Raw genomic sequence first — 19,971 nt, forward strand, 5'->3', positions numbered from 1 at the left:
ACAAACAAACACCTAGCGCCTCTAGCAGAAGTTGCTAAAAGTTACAATTGTAGTAACATGTGATTTCTATTATTACGCGAATCTCAGAGAAGACATAGTTATTTGTGTTAGAGTGAAATCGATGTTTTTCGAAGGGTAAGGCGTAATGTAACAGCACGAGTAAGTAAAAAATTCCGCACTATACTAATTTAGTTACCACTACAAATATTAGAGGCTGTAAATATCGATAACAGAAATAGTCGATTTACAAAACGATAGCAGAGACAAGCTTTATAACAAAGAACAGTTCACAAAGATATTATAATTCAATAAGACTGTCAATGAGAAGAGGTTTTATAAAAGAATTAAATTTAATATGTTCGAAATGAATCAAGAATATTAAAATAGATGTGTATCAGTATGTAAATGGTGTAACGCCATTAATCAAAATGATCAGATGGTATTACTGGTGGGGACTACACACGACAACAAAGTAAGGACCTACCAATTCCCTGCCCCACCTGATACTTTACAAGGTTAATCTCCTCCGCAACACTACATTTCTATACTATTCCCCCACTACATTTAAAAATCCCTGAAAAGTTTCTTCACTTTTAAAACAACCTTCCAGGTGATAACTGATTAACTGCGGTGTTTCTAATTTTTTTTTCCACCATTATGATAAAAAAAATTGCTGTTCTATCGTGAAAAATTGTAAAACCACTATTATAAAGAAAAAAATGTTAACAACCACAAGACTGCTTCTTATCTCTTAAGATATTGAATGTTTCTGAGGAATATCAGCAAATTATGAATAATAATTCAGTTAAAGTTTCTAAAATAACAAAGATTGAAAAGTATGTTATATAATAATAAAAAATGATACAATGTAAAATCAGAAAATGAAGAGCGAACCATATAGATGGTTTATAGAACAGGATTGAAAAGTTACTACAATCAAATAAGGATAAATTAGTTTTTACACACCAGTCAGCATTCAAACTTGTTTCCGCATTGCACCAATCACAAAGAAGTGATGTTTACGACTTTGGAGAAGCTATTTTATACAATAATATACAATCAAAATATAAGTGATTATCAGTTTAATTATCTCAGATGTTTGATAAAATGAAGTTTTTTTTGTTCATAATTAGTAACAAATCCTCAAACCTTTTTTTAATGTTGTTTTTGATTAAATCTGTTATTACTATTATTATTGTTGTTGTTGTTATTGTTGTGTGATTATTATTATTTTTTAAAGATTTAAGGCGCGTCAACATCTTAGGTTATTGGCGCCCGGAGCTTTTACCTGTGCACTGCCGGCCTCCGGACAGTGTTCTCTCGTTACAGACAACACTGTCCATCACCGGACAGTGAGCTGTAAGAAGCTCCTAGGAAGAGAAAATCTAAGGGTCAGCAGCTGGATTCGAACCCGGGACCTCCGCGTGGGAGTCCAGTATGCTAACCTCATAGCTAATCCCTTCCCTAAAACCTGTTATTATTATTATTGTTGTTGTTGTGTGATTATTGTTATTACTATTACAATTATTATTGTTATTTAGTGGCCATACAGAACAATATACAAAACTCTTCCAAAATATCCCCTAATTTAAATTCTCCTTTAAACAAAGTGCTAAACTGCTTTACAAACTTCTTGGACGACACTCCAAATTATCCATTGAACTCAAACGCTTAAAATACAAAACTATCCTCAAACCTATGTAGACTTACGGACTAAAGCTGTGGGGTTCAACCAAACCTACAAAACATACGGACTGTACAGACATTTCAATCAAAACTACTTCGACAGATAGCTGACACTCCTTTCTACGGTGACTAACCTCACTCTTCACAACGACCTCAACATTCCCTTCATAGACCAACTCGCCAAGACTAAATATCAAAAATTCCATACTGCTCTCTCTACTTGCTCAAATCCTCTTGTACTGTCTTTCGCCTCCTCTGACAATCCTTCTCGCAGACTGAATCGCCAGTGGCCCCGCGACTTCCTTGAGGTCTGAAGACCTAAAGATCATTATATCATGTAGAGAGTGCTATCACTTGGTAGTTTCTCTCCTCCTGCTCTTCACGCACCAATTAATCTTAGTATACTTCCTGATTTACTTATTGTATATATGTATATACGGACTGCAGATACTGTGCAATCAGCACAAGAAGTTAAAAGAAAATTCTAGAACTTCTTTAGCAGGAAATCTCCCATAAAATGAAGAAAACGATTTAAAAAAGCACTGATCAATTTTGAGTTGCTTATTTTCTGATGGTACCTTGGCGAAATATTTCAGTTCTACTGTCTGCCAATTTTTTGTTTTTTTGGATGCCCACACATAGGCGGAAACCACATAGGAAAAGCCAAAATCCACTTCTACGAAAGGATATCTCCGTGAAACATAGTATAAAAAATATGCACGATTCATAATTTAGAAATACATATATAAAATAAGACTTTACATTATTGGTGGGCGGCACCTAATTAAAATTTTATTTTATTTTTTTATTGGCTGTTAGAATTGGTGGGTGTTTCCAATGAATCATTATAATAAATGTAACCAGCAGTATACTTGCTCGTTCTTTACATTCAGCTACTGATGACCAAGGTTTTGTTTAATACTAATTTAATGCAAATAAATTTATCACTTTACTACATTCTAAGAACAGAGCACAAGAACTTAAATATGATAAATTAATTAATTTAAAAATTAAGTTGCCAGCGAAGTATTAATTATATTAAAGGCGTAGAATGAGTTGACGCAGATACGATTATATCTACGATCAATAAGGTTTTAAAATGATAAAATAAGGTTATCTTTTAACGTTTATTACCACAGCTGGTAATCCGTAAACAACTTTTTATAGGATTTAAGTCAATTCTACCTCCTTGGAACAGGTTTTAACCTCATCCTTCCCCTTTCCTAACAGCTCCTCTGCAACTCTCAAATTAAGTGATACCCCATATATCGTATTTATGAAATAAATACTGAAAGTTTCATTGAATGAAAGTTAAAAATGTAAACACCAACTACAAATTTCTCTTAGTTAATGTTTAATATTGTTGGTAGCAAAGGTTACTTGGTAGATGGAACTTACTCCCGCTTGAAAATGTAAGCTGTTACATTATTTATTCATAGTTTACGTTCTGTGCAAGCTGAGGATGCTAAAAGCATGGCAACGAAGGGTACATTAGAGGTGGTATAAGCAAGTGGAAAAATGTTAATTTTATGTTTCTAAATAAATATTTTGTGGGTATTTTTCAAGTCAAGTTACGATCAACAATCTGTGTCATCAATTATATTCTTGCAAACTTCGAAAAATAAATTTAAAATAAATAAGCTCGAAACTGGATGCAAATTAAATGCGCAAATACAAATCGTACAGAAAATTTGTGTATCTTTTCTTTATATACGCAACACATTCACTAATCTTATTTAGTGAACGACAAAACCTTTCCAATAATATTCTTTTACGAAATATAGAGATTTTGAAAATTTGACATGCTTGCAAAATGGAGAAAGTCAAATATTTTCCAATTTCCTACAATAGACCACCATTACAGCGCATGCTCGTAAACTCCCCACCAACATCAGTAAGTACATAGCTGAGCTTGCCATCCTCAGTAGCCTTTCAATATTCAAGGCGAAATCATCAGCCTAGATCTATTTACAAGGAAAAATTCTTTCGAAGTAAAACAAATCCATTCTTAAGAACCAGTTTCATTATTTAAAGTGAAATAATCCAGAAATCAAATATTTGTAAAGAAAAAGATGTTAAAAAAAATTAAAGCTATCCCACTCAATAAATAGATTAATCCCAGAATTGATTGCAGAACTTTGGATTAGATGAGAATTGACTTTGATTGATAGACAAAATATAGATAGATTTGACAGAATGATTTTCATAACCCCATTCTGTAATTAACTTCAGCCGTATGTTGGTCTTACAAGATGTGGGAAGATGTTAAAAAAAATTAAAGCTATCCCACTCAATAAATAGATTAATCCCAGAATTGATTGCAGAACTTTGGATTAGATGAGAATTGACTTTGATTGATAGACAAAATATAGATAGATTTGACAGAATGATTTTCATAACCCCATTCTGTAATTAACTTCAGCCGTATGTTGGTCTTACAAGATGTGGGATAGCTTGCAACAAATACAATCAACTGTTGCCAGGCATTTGGCTGCCCCAAGATACACCGTTCTGCCCATGTCTTTCCTACTCCCTGACTTCTAATGGGAAGATAGATTCTCAACTCTTTACAAGAAGTTATAGTCAAAGCGGACATCAACAATGTGTGAACTCTCGTTACATACGAGGTGTGGCTATTAAATAACGAGAATATTGGTGTAAAACATTTTATTTTAAATTTAAACATATTTAGTTATTATCACCTTCAGTATACACCCCTCCCCTATCCCTACAACGCTCCATGCGAATTTACCATCGCCCGAAACAGTGCTGCAAATCTTTTTCTGTGAGCTCCTGCATGACACGTGCCGCTTTTTCTTTCACAGCTTCAACGGACAGTGAAATCGTGTTCCGTTTAATGTAGATTTGACTTTGGGGAACAGATAAAAGTCACATGGGGTCAATGTCAGGCGAATAAGGCTAGGATGGCCTAAAACTGTGATGTTGTACTTGGCTAGAAACGGTCTTGACCACACAATGTAGTGTGAGCCGGCGCGTTGTCTTGATGGAGAACCCCGTGACTTGTTCATCCACAAATCGGGTCGTTTTTTTCCCTTTACTCTTTCACGGTAGTAATGTTGATTAATTATAATCGATATTTTCATCTGTTTTGGACGTGGAATGGCGACCTGGGTGGTCATCATCTCCGACGTCTTCTCGGCTATCTTGGAAACGCTTGAACCACTCAAAAACTCGCGCACGTGATACAACATTCATCGCCATAAACTTCTTTTAATAAAAGATAAGTGTTTCAGTAGCGGTTTTACCAAGTTTCATGTGAAATTTCTCGACAATTCGTTGCTCTACTTCATGTGTAGTTATCATGTTTTCGGCAAAACGAAACTAACATCTCTTACACAAACGACGGTTCCGGTCAGACAGATTTCTCTACAAACACGTGAGACGCTGCAATCGAAAGAGAAGGCTTCACGCTGCACAGCTAAGATTTGGCACATGCATAGTTCTTCAGTAGCAGCATCAGTCTCGTTATTTAATAGCCACACCTCGTATATCTGTGTTTATCACTGGACAATGACTGGCAACGCTGTGAAAAGCTCCAACGAAGAGAAACAAAATAAAATGAAGTTTCAACAGAAGAATTGCACCTCTAATGGTTCTTTTAAAACTAATTTTATTAATATTTAAATTTAAGAGTACTGATATTAAGTTATGTATCGAAATTACCAGTATAATATCACGCTATTGAATTTAAGATATATCTAAAAAATTACATTTTGATGAAAAAAAAATATTCGTTTTATAAGATAATAAAGCAACAAACAACTAATTATTCTAAATTTAAAAAATATGAACATTTTTCAAGAAAACCATTAATACAAAGAATAAATCTGTTAGATGAAACTGTTCATATATTTGAAATAAAATAGGCTAAACAGCAGAAAAGTTTGTCTTCGTACAAAAAATAAAACCACTCACAGCAAACAGATGTTCATATTCGAAAACTTTTTATTAAAATTTCAGTATTACTTATGAGGGCCATAAGTATACAGATGTTCGTAATCCATGTAAACAATTCAGGATGACATCATAAGTAGGTATAGATTCATGTTCAGGATATCAAGGTTTTAAAAAGTTTACAATTATAAGAATGATCTCATAAGGTAATTTATTTTTAGAGAGAAAATGTCAAAAATTATCTTATTCCAGAATAGTACGAGTAAAGGAATGATATATTCACTGCCGCTAAATACGAGAAAATAAAATACAGTGGTACCACGGTTTTCGAACGACTTGACTTTCGAACAAATCGGTATTCGACCAAGTAATTCGAGAAAATATTGTCCTGAAATTTGAACAAACATTTGGAACTCGAACACCCGAGATGAGCCGAGTTGTTATTATATTTACACTTTTAGATCTTATTTCTTGTTTAGATACATGTTTTTACAAAAAATATATAAATTAGGCCAGTAAAAACGGCATATTTCTGGGGCTTAGAAACGAAATAAACTAAATAGTTTACATTATTTCTTATGGGATAAATTGTTTCGGTTCTCGACCGCACTTCCGGAACGAATGGTATTACTGTAATTAGTCAAAAATTATTCGAGGCAAATTTTCATATTAGAGAGACGGCATCAAAAAGCTAAGCAATTACTTGGGCGTCCTTTATAAACATATATAGTTAGTTATATTTCCAACTACCAATCACATTAAGTGATCAACGTAAATTTAGTAGATCGCTAAATGATATTTTTATCTTCCTAATCTCTATGATTAAATTAAATTCTGCCATTACATCGTAATGTCTCTAACGGAAGGATCAGAATACTAAGATATGATTTGCAACGCCGACTAAAATAAAAAAGTAAAGTAATCGCCTATTTTTTCAGGAGCAGCTCAACGTCCAACTACCAATTAGGTGTCGTGGATGGAGGCGACTGGCACACATACTTTACTGTAAATTTCTTTTATTAACCATTAAATAAAATTCAAGGCCTAAGACCGGGAATCGAACCCAGTACACCACAATACTATTAGCTTCGCAGGTCTCGCTTCTAACCGCATCGGCTACCGTGGCGCCCGCAACGCCGACTAACTAAAAGTAGAAATCCTTAATCCTTAGGCATATTAATCAAGAAAATTTGATAATCAATCCATATGAATGAATTTTTTTAAATATATAAATCAATAAATTACTCTACTGCTTACCAAAATAGAAATTGCAATAGAAATAGTACCTCTATTTTCCATTTACATTAAGTTGTATGAATTAACCAGAGAGTTTATAGAGCAAAAGGTTGTGTTGTTCTCTTTAGAATCTTCTCAGATTCTGAGATTTATTCTTTATCAGAGACTCAGTACATAGTGGTACCCCTTTCCAAGCTCAAAAAAAAAAGTCTTGAAACAATCTCAATTTCATTCAATAAGGGGCTTCTTCAGTAAGAAGCTCGCTAGTCTCCCTGAGGGTACGTTCACAACGGAGCTGTGAGCATAGATGATAGCCGAGATGATAGCAGTGATGCATCAGCGCTTATAGAATAACCTAGTACATTCTTATGTGAGCGTGCACAACGAAGCTTCGACCAGTGACTCATACGCGCTGCTATAAACGAGCATAGATGATAGAATTGAATTTTTCATTTTTCTGCTAGCTGAACTCCAGTATCGGAGCTTCAAAATGGACGTCGAAAAATTATTTAGTGCTGTCTTTACTCATTATTTTATTATTTACTTTTAAACAATATTTTGTTTTTTAAATCGTGCTTACATTTATTTTCATGTGTATTTATTTGTTTTTTTTCAATAAAATCATTACTTACCTAAGAGTTATCACTAGTTTTTCTTCTATGGTTATAGGATTTCCATGACAATTTTTCCAAAGTTTTCTTAATTCTGACCTTATTTTTTCTAAAATATAGTCGAATGTGAGTGGACCCATCCTCACATATTCAAAAAAACGATCCGGATAATTTCTAAGTTCCTTATATAAATAGTGAAATTCGCCCAAAGTACTTCGTTTTTTATTTATGGGATGTAGATGATATTTTCTAAAGCGTTTTTTCTTTAAAATATACCATTTTGTTGCTGCTGAACATAAAAACTCTTCTTCACTACTCGGACATGTTGCATGTATCACAGCTCCGTTGTGCACACTAATCAGCGATTATATTTTACTCGATCAGTTATCATCTCTGCTATCATCTATACTCACAGCTCCGTTGTAAACGTACCCTTAGTCGCCAGATCGTACCTTCATGAACACTGGGGCCACAGATTTTTTTGCATAGCAGCTTCCCACTAAAACACCAGCAAACGGTGTTCGTCTATAATTTTGAGATGGTCCAGATTCCTGATACTGGCCGAGGGGTCTTCTAACAGCTTAATTTGGTGCCATTTGTTAAATAATTTACTTTTAAAGCGTTTATTTAAGTGATTATTAAAAAAAAAAAAAATACAATTTTAAAATTAGGTACTTAAAGGCAAACCACCGCAAAAGATAACGTACATCGCCGGAAGTTTAACTCTTTAAAAGATGGTGACCTATTGGTAAGAGTATTTGGATTTCTCGCCAATCAGAAACGACTACAAGTTGGCGTTCAGCGCGTTGACTCATCAACACTTTCTACGTTCAACACATTTAGATTACGCATTTGGTAACGTGTTTGTAAATTGATTATCTACTTTCGAAGGATGTTCAAAGCCTCTACAGCTAGAGCTATTTCCTGCGCTGGCTAATAACAAGAAAGGGTTTCTAAAAAAAATTTATCTTTTTTTTTCTTTTAACCATTTCCGTAGAATTTAGAAGTTAAGAATGCCTCTAATTAAAAAAGAAAAGAGTTCAGTGACCGAAAGTTATATAAGCTTCATAACAAGATTATCAATGCAAATATTGAAAATTTAAATACTCCGTTATCCTATGAAAAATGTATTTAACACAAGTTATACAAAAAAAAATTCTAAGTTCAATTTTTTGTTGCCTAATACTCTGTGACAGTAACAGAAACGTGGGGTGTTGTAAGCTAGGAGTTTAACCGGTGTTCTTGCCAACCAAGTACGCATATCTGGGTAGTACAAAGAGATTTTCAAGTAAAGGCGGCTTTAAGAGTAGTTTGAGTTTAGAGAATTAAGTTTTTGCCTGAAAAGTTTAATATTTTAATTAAATATTCTGAAACTTTAATATTTTTCTTCCAGAGGTATTAGAGAAAAAGCGCGAAGATATACAAGAGTGCTCATTTTAAGACGGCTCAAATGCATTTCATGCTTAAACGGTTGTTCTGAGCGAAAAATGGTAGAGGAAAAATTTGTTGCCCGTCACCTCTAGTTTCAGAATATGTGACTTGATTTTAGATTACTGCCTGCATACGCGGCTGACGCTCGACCAAAAGTGAGGGTAGGCTGTTGACCCCCATTTTCATATACACAGTTTTAAAGAGTATAAAAAGTTATGAAAGAAACCGGAAACCGCAATTCGATATCTTTAAAATTTTCAAAATCTGGTATTTATTAATCAAATATCAATTTTTTAACTTTCCAGGTGGTTTCCAATATTTTTGGTAATTAAACGCAACTCTCCCAAATTTACCAAATAATTATTAAACCTTCTTTTTTGTAACAAATGTAAAATTAATTTTCAGCCATTTTGTGTATGCTTGTGAACATCTAAAGCTCTTAACATTTGATTTTTCTTAGAAAAATCACTCGGAAAACGACTTATTTCCCGATATTAAGAAAAATACTAGCTTTACTGCCTTGGCAATATTTTTAGTAGAAAGGGGATTAAAAAATACATAAATATGAGCTATAGCGTGCTCTTCTTTCTCTTTGATAACAAGTTAAAAAATTGAAATATGATAAATAAATACACATTCCAATTCACAAAGAATACAGTCCTTCCAATCAAAAATTCTCCGATAGATTACAAATTCTCCATTTTATGTGTCTAACTCTACTCTCCATAACGATCTCAAAATCTCATACATAACTGACGAATCTAAATCTAAATATAGAAAATTCTTTGACTCTCTTCTATTCTGTACCAATCCTCTTGTTCTAAATCTCGCCTCCACAACGATTCCAGATCGTCCTCCACGACGACTGAAACGCTGTTGGCCTCGTGACAATCTCCAGTAATGTAAGAAACTCCAGCGAGAGTGTTGCCGGTGGGCAGCTTCTCTCCTCATGTTGATCCAGTCAGGAAGACTTCTTTTATCGTATTCACTTATTACGAATTCTATTCTTTGTAGATTGTGAATATCAAATAAATTAAAAAAAAAAAAAAAAAAAAAAAAAAAAAAAAAAAAAAAAAAAAAAAAAAAAAAAAAAAAAAACCAGATTTTGAAATGGCCTAGCACCTTTAATTTTGAAAATATCGAATTGCGGTTTCCGGTTTCTTTCATAACTTTTTAAATGCTTTTCACTTAATACAGTTTTGAAATTTTATCGAAAATACTACCTTTCAAATAAACATACAAATAATGAAGATGAATGTATTAGTAATTAAAATAATAAATCCAAGTAAACTGGGATAAGAGATAGTTTACGTGGGCTTCCTCATCACACTTTTTAGTTACATATTATTTTTAAAAAAAATTATAGACATCCTGTCTATAAGTTGGAAAAACTAGAACAGTACGTTAAAAACAGAACATAAAAATATGGAATAACAAAAATAACCACTGCACTCACAACGCGAAAACAGAACATAAATTCAAATGCTTTCTAGATCTCATTTATTGAAAGATATTTTTAATGATGATTATTCAATTTATTTATGTATTTTAATTAAAGCAAAGCAAATTTCAAACATTAAATTTGTAAATCAACAAAGATAATTAAAAGATAAATAATTTAAACAATTTTCAATAACAATATTAAAATTATGGTAATGTTTGATAAGCACAATGAACCACTACCAGTTTAGCCACAAAAGTTTAACCAGGATGAAATATATCTCCTGTAACCGTGTTATAAGCCGATCGATCGCAAACCTCCCTTAAGTAACGTGAATGACCTCATAACTTTAATAATAATAGATAACCGTAATTTTGCAAACAATCAAGATTTCATAATATTGTTATCTTTATTTTTTATTGAATTTTTGTTTTTTAATATATTATACGAGTATTTAATCTCTCTAAGAAAGGAAAATAAGAAAAAAAGGGAAATTTTGGAAACTTACGTTTTTACAGGAATATCCTCTATGAAATCTCTCGGAGTGCTAATTTTTAATTTTTGAATTTATTTTTCATATTTAACGCAAGGCTAAAAGTTAGAAGAGATTCAAACATTTACCTCAACACATCTATGCTTTGTGGGCCGCGCCTATCTTGCTACATTAAACAAATTAGAAGGGAAAAAGTTCACCAATATAAGCACGCAGGCTGCTACTGCCATACTAATTTTAAAATAATTATTTTGGAGCGCAATTATCGACACAATTATCGAGCGCGATTATCGATTAATAATATTAACAATATTATTCTACTTTTATTTATTTTTTATATTTTTATGTAATATTACATTTATTTGTCATTCACAATTTACATAAAAATTGTAATCAGTGAATCACAAATCAAAATTGCCTCTTGCCTCTTGCTTCTACTTTGTTAAATTATAATACGAAATAATCGGCTATTTTGAAGTTATACTTTTTTAAAACTATGATTTAGCCATACAGCCACCACCTTAATGTAAAGCATAAATTAATGAATATGTGGTTAGGTCCGCAGAACTGAATAATATTGGTTAATTTTACCCAATATTATTGCAATAAGTTTTTATTAGTTCTGACAGGTTCCAAATTTTTAAGTATTATCAGACTTAATTTAATTACATTACATTTATCCTTTACAGCACGCATATTTCTTGAATACCTGACCCGGTTTTGGACTTCCTTCGTCAAGAAATATGCTTGCTAGCTATATCGATTATACGCTATACAGGGTGTCCCAAGCTATATGGATAACGACTTTTTCTCGGAAACTAAGATAGCTAGAAAAAAACTAAAAAATACGAGTTCCCTTAGTTTTTTGTAAGGAATCCAAATTTACTTTGTAGATTTTTTTCGGTGCTTCCAGAAGCGAGATACAGGCACCAACTTCATTTTTTCAAATGGGGAGGGGTGGTTTTTATTTAAGAAATAGATTCCTTGATTTTTTTAAAGAAAAATTTACTTGAACGGTTTTTTTCTGTGAGCGATATTTTAGAAGTTATGAATGAAAACATGATTCTTATAAGAAATGTCAAAATGATAATATTATAACGGTTTTTTGATTGAATAAGAAGAAAAGTACTATTTTATTATAAATTTTACTCCTCACTAATATTACAGATCATGCTCGTAATGGCCTCCACCATTAGAGATGCATAGACATGCACTTTCCTGCCTATTGCCCCTTACTGCCAAAGAAATAGATTTGGCTTTAACCGAGTTACAGGCATCTTCTATTCTCTGCTTTAGTTCATCTACAGATGCAATTCCGGCTTGATTCTGATGCACCTAGATTTAGAAATGCTTTTAGATAAGCAGTAATAAGGAAAGAAAGAAAAAAGTTATGAATAATCGCCTTGTTTTTCAGGTATCCCCAAAGGAAATAGTCCATAGGTGTCAAATCCGGTGAACGAGGTGGCCACTGAATCGCCCCCCGTGTCGATATAACATGCCCATCAAATTGCCTATCGAGACATCTCTTTACATGCCGGATGGTGTTATATCGACACGGGGGGAATTCAGTGACCACCTCTCTCACCGGATTTGACACCTATGGACATTTCCTTTGGGGATACCTGAAAAACAAGGCGATTATTCATAACTTTTTTCTTTCTTTCCTTATTACTGCTTATCTAAAAGCATTTCTAAATCTAGGTGCATCAGAATCAAGCCGGAATTGCATCTGTAGATGAACTAAAGCAGAGAATAATAGATGCCTGTAACTCGATTAAAGCCGAATCTATTTCTTTGGCAGTAAGGGACGATTGGCAAGAAAGAGCATGTCTATGCATCTCTAATGGTGGAGGCCAGGTTCGAGCATGATCTGTAATATTAATGAGGAGTAAAATTTATAATAAAATAGTACTTTTCTTCTTATTCAATCAAAAAACCGTTATAATATCATTTTGACATTTCTTATAAGAATCATGTTTTCATTCATAACTTCTAAAATATCGCTCACAGAAAAAAACCGTTCAAGTAAATTTTTCTTTAAAAAAAATAGAGGAATCTATTTCTGAAATAAAAACCGCACCTTCCCATTTGAAAAAATGAAGTTGGTGCCTGTATCTCGCTTCTGGAAGCACCGAAAAAAATCTACAAAGTAAATTTGGATTTCTAACAAAAAACTAAGGGAACACGTATTTTTTAGTTTTTTTCTAGCTATCTTAGTTTCCGAGAAAAAGTCGTTATACATATAGCTTGGGACACCCTGTATAATCGAAGATATTATCCAACACAGCGTAACTAACCCCATTTTCAAAAGTTCGGCTTTACAATTAGTTAGATTGAAATTTTAATATATACATTTAAAAACATTGTTCAACCTTAAATTTGTAAAGGTGCAAAATCTTTTCACTAAAACACTTATATACCTTTAACAAAAATATTTGTAACGGATGTAAAAAAGTATTAAAATTTATTGATTTGATTACATTAACGGAAGTACTAATAAAAGAGTGACCGAGATGCCCACATTACAAGGAAGAAGTTTTAGTTGAAAAAAGTAGAGCGGGCTGAAACTTACAGGATTACAACTTCTCATCGATGTACACAACAGCTAACTCACCGTACAAAACATTTAAGTAATAAGTATATTACTCACATACGCGCGCAACTTTATAATTTATGCGCGAGTTAGTATTTATGTGAGCAAGACCAAACACTCAGCTAGTAACATAGTGGATTCAGAAGGCAGTGGCAATATTGATTACTGGCCAGGCCCCACCCCAGAAGCAGTTGGCCGGGGACTGCCTTGCCCTTCAAATAGTTTGTACAACACGTGGGGGTCCTCTTTCTCTCTTTTTCAACCAGCTGTGGACGTCATCTTTCTAACACGTGGTGTCCAATAATGTCAACAAATTAATCAAATACTTTTTTTTTACTTTCATGAATTTAGATCTGATTATTACTCATTAATTTTGCCATTTTTGTAATTTGGTAGCCGATATTCATACCACTGAAACCATTATTCATGGGGTAAAGTCCAAATTTAAAGAAGAGGACTCTGCGATGTTAAAATATTTTTGTATTTTAGGAAAATACTAATTATATAACAGATTTTAAGAAATGTAAGGCATTGCCTCGGCAAAAACATTTGTGAGAACAAAATGAAAGAATTATTGAGCCCACTAACAAAAGGTGTACTAACTTTGAATTCCTTCAATTTTCTATTTCTACTTTTGAAGACCCCGTAAAATGTGTATCTGTAGCCCATAAATACATGAATAGTTATACATGAATGTGTATAACTAGCCCTTAAATTAACCCTTAATTTGTATTCAAAATAAGTAAATAAAAGGGAAAATAATGAGTACCATTAGATCTGAGTCATGTTACGTAATGTTTCAAGAAGGCACGGGAAAAGCATGAGAAATGGCGAAGTATTACGTCATCAATAATAATGGAGGTACAGCAGATTTTTTGTTGTTTGTTATGATTATATTGAGGACCAACAATGAATTCTCTAAAAGAACACTAATTTATCTGGGAGATGATTAAAAGTAATGTTTACTTTTTACTGTTCCAAGATTCACGGTTGATGGAATAGAATACTTAGTTCAGGAAAAAACAGCACGGTAAAGGAAAGAATGGAATGACCAGTTCTTAGAGAACCTGAAACAAAACTTAGGGAAAATGTTGAAAGAAAACAGGAGACGAACAGATAAGATAAATAGCATATCCAATATACGGACTGAAGTCGTGTTCCTTTTAATGCAGACTTGTCTTTGGGGAACAGATAAAAGTCACATGGGGACAGATCAGGCGAATAAGGCGGATGGCCTAAAACTGGGATGTTGTACTTGGCTAGAAACGTCTTGACAGACAATGCAGTGTGAGCCGGCGAGCTGTCTTAATGGAGAACCCCGTGACTTCTTCTTCCACAAATCGGGTCCGTTTTTTCCTTACTCTTTCACGGAGTTGAGCAAGCACCTCACCGGTGAGTAATGTTGATTAATTATAATCGATATTTTCATCCGTTTTTGGACGTGGAAGGGCGACCTGGGTGGTCATCATCTCCGACGTCTTTTCGGCCATCTTGGAAACACTTGAACCACTCAAAAACTTGCGCACGTGATACAACATTCATCGCCATAAACTTCTTTTAATAAAAGATAAGTTTTTCAGTAGCGGTTTTACCCAGTTTCATGTGAAATTTCACGACAATTCGTTGCTCTACTACATGTGTACGTAGTATCATGTTTTCGGCAAAACGAAACTAACACCTCTTACACAAACGACGGTTTCGGTCAGACAGATTTCTCTACAAACACGTGAGACGCTGCCAATCGAAAGAGAAGGCTTTACGCTGCACAGCTGTTGGTTGTTAGGATTTGGCGCATGCATAGTTCTTTTGTAGCAGCATCAGTCTCGTTATTTTATAGCCATATATATATACTTTCTTTCGCAGATATTCTGCTTGCTTTCTTAAATTTAAGGAACGAGTTAGAGTGAATAAGGATCACCCTCTGCTGAGGGTTAACTCAGTTAACTCACGTTGCACGTATTAGCACATTTAACATCTAAATTTTTTACAATTTTTCACAGCTTATTTGATACTAAAGTTTTTCTTTTTTTTTGGCATTGGCTTCCGCCATACAGACAGCATCGTCTAGGTGCTTATCACTAGAATATCACTCACTCTCCATTCTTACCTACAAATACATTCGCTTCACACATTCATCATTCTATTATATACTGCTATTTACATAAACTACTGCTAATGGATGGCAGGAGCACATCTAATTCGGCTATACTAAAGTTAAAAAAAACCTTACTGAATTGAAAATAAAATTTTTATGAAGAGAGTAAAGAAAACTTAAAATTTCCATTCAATGAACAACTTTCTTAATACTGTGGAACAATAAATAATTAGCTCAACAACTATTATTTAAATGAATGAAAAGCTTAGAAGGATTTCCTATTTAGGATAACGTGGTGAAATAGTGGCGACTATGCAACTTGGACGGATGATGCAACGTGTACAACCACCTAAATATATAAATGGAAATGGAATTTAAAAAATTTAATTAATTTTCACATTCATTACAAATCAAAATTTCTTTCCATGGTAAGTCTCAGTGTGTATTGATGAACACATCGTTGTCTTTGAACGGGAGATTTGTAATGCGACAGTATATTGTCCGGTAACGGCTGCAAGTGAAATCAGATCCGGCGCCAATCGCCACAGATATTGAATAGATTCAGAAATGAAAAACTGATAACATTAAATAAAAAAAAAAAATACTATAAAAAGACTGAGCAGCCCCAATCAATGATCAAAAATATCTTCATAACGAGTCATTATCTTAGCCAAAATAAAAACCTCTTATCTAAAAACCTAGAAAAAAAGGGTGACAAAAGGTGGTCACACCTGGTCACAGTAAATAAACAAATCAAATAGGAAATCCCTCTTATTATAGATAAAAATTGATTCATACATTTTGAAAAGCAAAAAGATCTGCCAAAAAAGTAAAAAGAGAAAAAAACCTGAATGAAATCATTAAAATTTCAAGATCAAGTGATATCAAACTTTGGACACACTAAGTCAACTAACGAGATCTCAAATTTCCAATAAAAATTCTGAAGACGCAGATCAAGAGATAAAGGAGATCCTTGGAGATTTCTAACAGAGAAGTATTTAATACTAGGAATGTGTTTCGGATTGCAAAATAATTTTAAAAAAAGTTGCGTGCTATTACGGCAAGGTGAATGAATCATATATCTTGAAACGTGCAAATAATCAATAACGCAAGCGTTTCCTTTCTCCATCGCTTGTCCATTTGTCTTAAAATCTCGTCAGTTTTATAATATTTATACGAGGTGTGTTCAAAAAGTAACGGGAATTTTCGTTTTTTGAAAAAATATTTATTTATTCATCTACATTAATATTGTCACCTTCAAAGTAGTCCCCTTCGCATACAATACACTTGTACCAGCGCTTTTTCCAATCCTCGAAACACTTCTGAAACTCGATCTTTGTGATAGCTTTCAGCTCTTTCAGCGATTCGCTTTTAATGTCATCTATGCTTGTAAAACGACGGCCTTTTAATGTTCTCTTTATGTTTGGAAATAGAAAAAAGTCACATGGAGCCATGTCTGGCGAATATGGAGGCTGGGGCATCGTTAAAGTTTTGTTTTTGGCCAAAAATTCACGAACAAGCAATGAAGTGTGAGCAGGTGCATTATCGTGGTGCAAAATCCATGAATTGTTTTTCCACAAATCCGGGCGTTTTTTTCGGATTGCTTCACGCAAACGGCGTTGAACTTGTAGGTAGTACTCCTTATTGATTGTTTGACCTTGTGGCAAGAATTCATGATGCACTATGCCATTAAAATCGAAGAACACAGTGAGCATAACCTTCACATTCGACCGCACTTGTCGAGCCTTTTTCGGTCTTGGCGATCCAGAATGCCTCCACTGGGACGATTGAGCCTTAGTTTCGACATCATATCCGTAAACCCATGTTTCGTCACCTGTTATAACACGTTTCAGTAGATCCGCATCGTTGTCGACTTCATTGAGTGACTCTTGAGCAACTTCCATTCTCCGCTGTTTTTGTTCGAAATTCAACAATTTTGTAACAAATTTTGCTGCCACACGTTTCATACCCAATACATCCGAAAAAATTTCATGGCATGAGCCAATTGATATGGCAACATCATCAGCGACTTCTCTGATTGTGATTCGGCGATCGTTCATAACCATTTCTTTCACTTTTTTCACGTTTTCATCGGTTGTTGATGTGCTTGGACGTCCAGGTCGTTCGTCATCTTCAACGTTTTCGCGGCCATCTTGGAAACGCTTATACCACTTGTAAATCCTTGTTTTACTCATAGCAGACTCACCATATGCCTTTATTAACATTTCACACACTTTATTTCATTTTTTACGCAAAATTTAATACAAATTCTTTGATCCATTTTTTTTAACAAACAAAAATCGCCAAGCTCGAAAAACACGTCTAACCTTAACGGCTGCCACTTAAGAAGTAAACAATGAATATTTCTGAAAATTTTATCGTACTTCAGGGGCATGTGTACCAACATAATAAAAAAAAAAAAAATTTACAATCAGACTCCCAAACCCGCGAAATTTAAAAATTCCCGTTACTTTTTGAACACACCTCGTACATTTACCGGATGTTCTGCACTTAATATTTAACAGAAAAAATAATTAATTAAGTTAGAAAAATGATTAACTCCAAAGATTAATGCTACAATATTAAATAAATAAAGCATAGTATTCGTTTTGAAAAAAAAAAAAATTAGTAACTCAATTATAACTACATAGATTGGATTTTAGAATAAAACCATTTCTACTACTGCTGTTAATAATAATAATAATAATAATAATAATAATAATCAGGGAAGGGATTAGCTGTGTGGTTAACGAATGCTGGATTCCAACGCGGAGATCAAAGGTTCGAATGCCAAACTGCTCACCCTTACATTTTTTTAGGAGCTTCTTATAGCTCACTGTCCGGTGATGGACAGTTTTTTGTAACTAGAGAACACTGACCAAAGCCAGGCAGTGAACTGAAAAAAAGCTCCGGGCTTCCGGAATTCCTTTCATAATGCCGACGCTGTTTTGAGGCCTACTTTTTTGCAATTAATCACAGATTTCTGCATCAATTTTTAAAATAACCCCTATGCATTGTATACCTTTCGAAAGGTGATTGTATGTAGATGTTTTTCATGAATAGTGCACGGTTTTTACATATATAATATTTTTGAGAAAAATGAAGTCAGTTTTTGAAAAAAAATTAGAAACTTGCTATTTCTTATGTTTAGGTAGGTCACAAAGAAAATACCTTAATATCATTATTTTGGAATACAAATTAGCTTATGTAAAAGGAAATTTAACCTTCTTTCTAATGAGCTTATTAAAATTGCTGTAACATTAATAGTTTGAGAAATATAGACAACTTTTTGCTAAAAAGTAGTAACACCTTGAAAAAACATAAAATTAAAAATATCTACAAAACGGAGCCGAATCGAGCCATAGTTTATATGGAATTTTTTGTTGCAAATGATGCCCAGAATCGCCTCCCGAAGTTACCGTAGTCTTATGCTGAACACCCTGTATAAAATCTTAGAAGCAAGAAGATTTGTAAATGGGTGTTGTGACTAAATCAATGAAATCACTTAAATAATTTTATTTTTATATTTATTAAACTATTAACACGCTAACGTTAACTCTTTAAAATATAATATTGTGAAATAGTGAAAAACGAACAGTTCCTGACAAAGAGAGAAGAAAGAATCGCCCAGCTCAAAAGAGAGTTCAAAGAAGAACTCAGGTAAAGTAATGGACAGTATACTAGAAACACCACTAAGAACTAGGATAGCAATCAAGGCAGATAGACTAATCAGCAGAAGTGTTGTACACAATCGCTAACGGCTAGTGTTAGTAGTATTTCCACATTCGCAAGAATAGCATCACTTTTTAAACAATTAGAAAACAAAATAACTATTCCAATAGATTCTTTTGCATATTACCAATAATCTTCTTAAGTGGCAAACCAATTGAAATTAAAGCAAAACGACAGCATGAACTAGCTTAATTGAGAGATATGAAAGTAAACTAACTGTAGTTGATGTTATGTATCTGCACTTGTAAGTTTCGGAGGTAAATAAGAACACTTCTCCAAAGGATAATTTCGCATTAGAATAATAGAAAGTTCCAAATAATGGGCCTACACTCCGCCATGTAAAACGTCAGTACAAAGAGAAAATTAGACTTTCATTATAATTAAATATGTGTGCGCTCTTTTGTCATACAAATGCAGTATTTGTCAATTTCATTCTATTGTATTTATTTTCATTATTAATAAAACAGATATATATATATATATATATATATATATTTTTTTTTTTTTTTTTTTTTTTTTGCGCATCAACAGCTGAGGTCATTAGCGCCCGGAGCTTTTTCCAGTGCACTGCCGGCCTCCGGACAGTGTTCTCTCGTTACAGACAACACTGTCCATCACCGGACAGTGAGCTGTAAGAAGCTCCTAGGAAGAGAAAATCTAAGGGTCAGCTGCTGGATTCGAACCCGGGACCTCCGCGTGGGAGTCCAGTATGCTAACCTCATAGCTAATCCCTTCCTT

General features: G+C 33.6%; 1 protein-coding gene across 2 annotated transcripts in view; it reads right to left on the bottom strand.

Moving 5' to 3' along the window:
- Positions 1-19,971, bottom strand: part of nsl1 (non-specific lethal 1) — a 68,874-nt gene that overhangs the window by 23,575 nt on the left and 25,328 nt on the right. The window lies entirely within an intron of this gene.

This window comes from Rhodnius prolixus, unplaced genomic scaffold (assembly GCF_049639745.1).
Source record: "Rhodnius prolixus isolate KJV_2025 unplaced genomic scaffold, Rpr scaffold_6, whole genome shotgun sequence".
NCBI lineage: Eukaryota > Metazoa > Arthropoda > Insecta > Hemiptera > Reduviidae > Rhodnius > Rhodnius prolixus.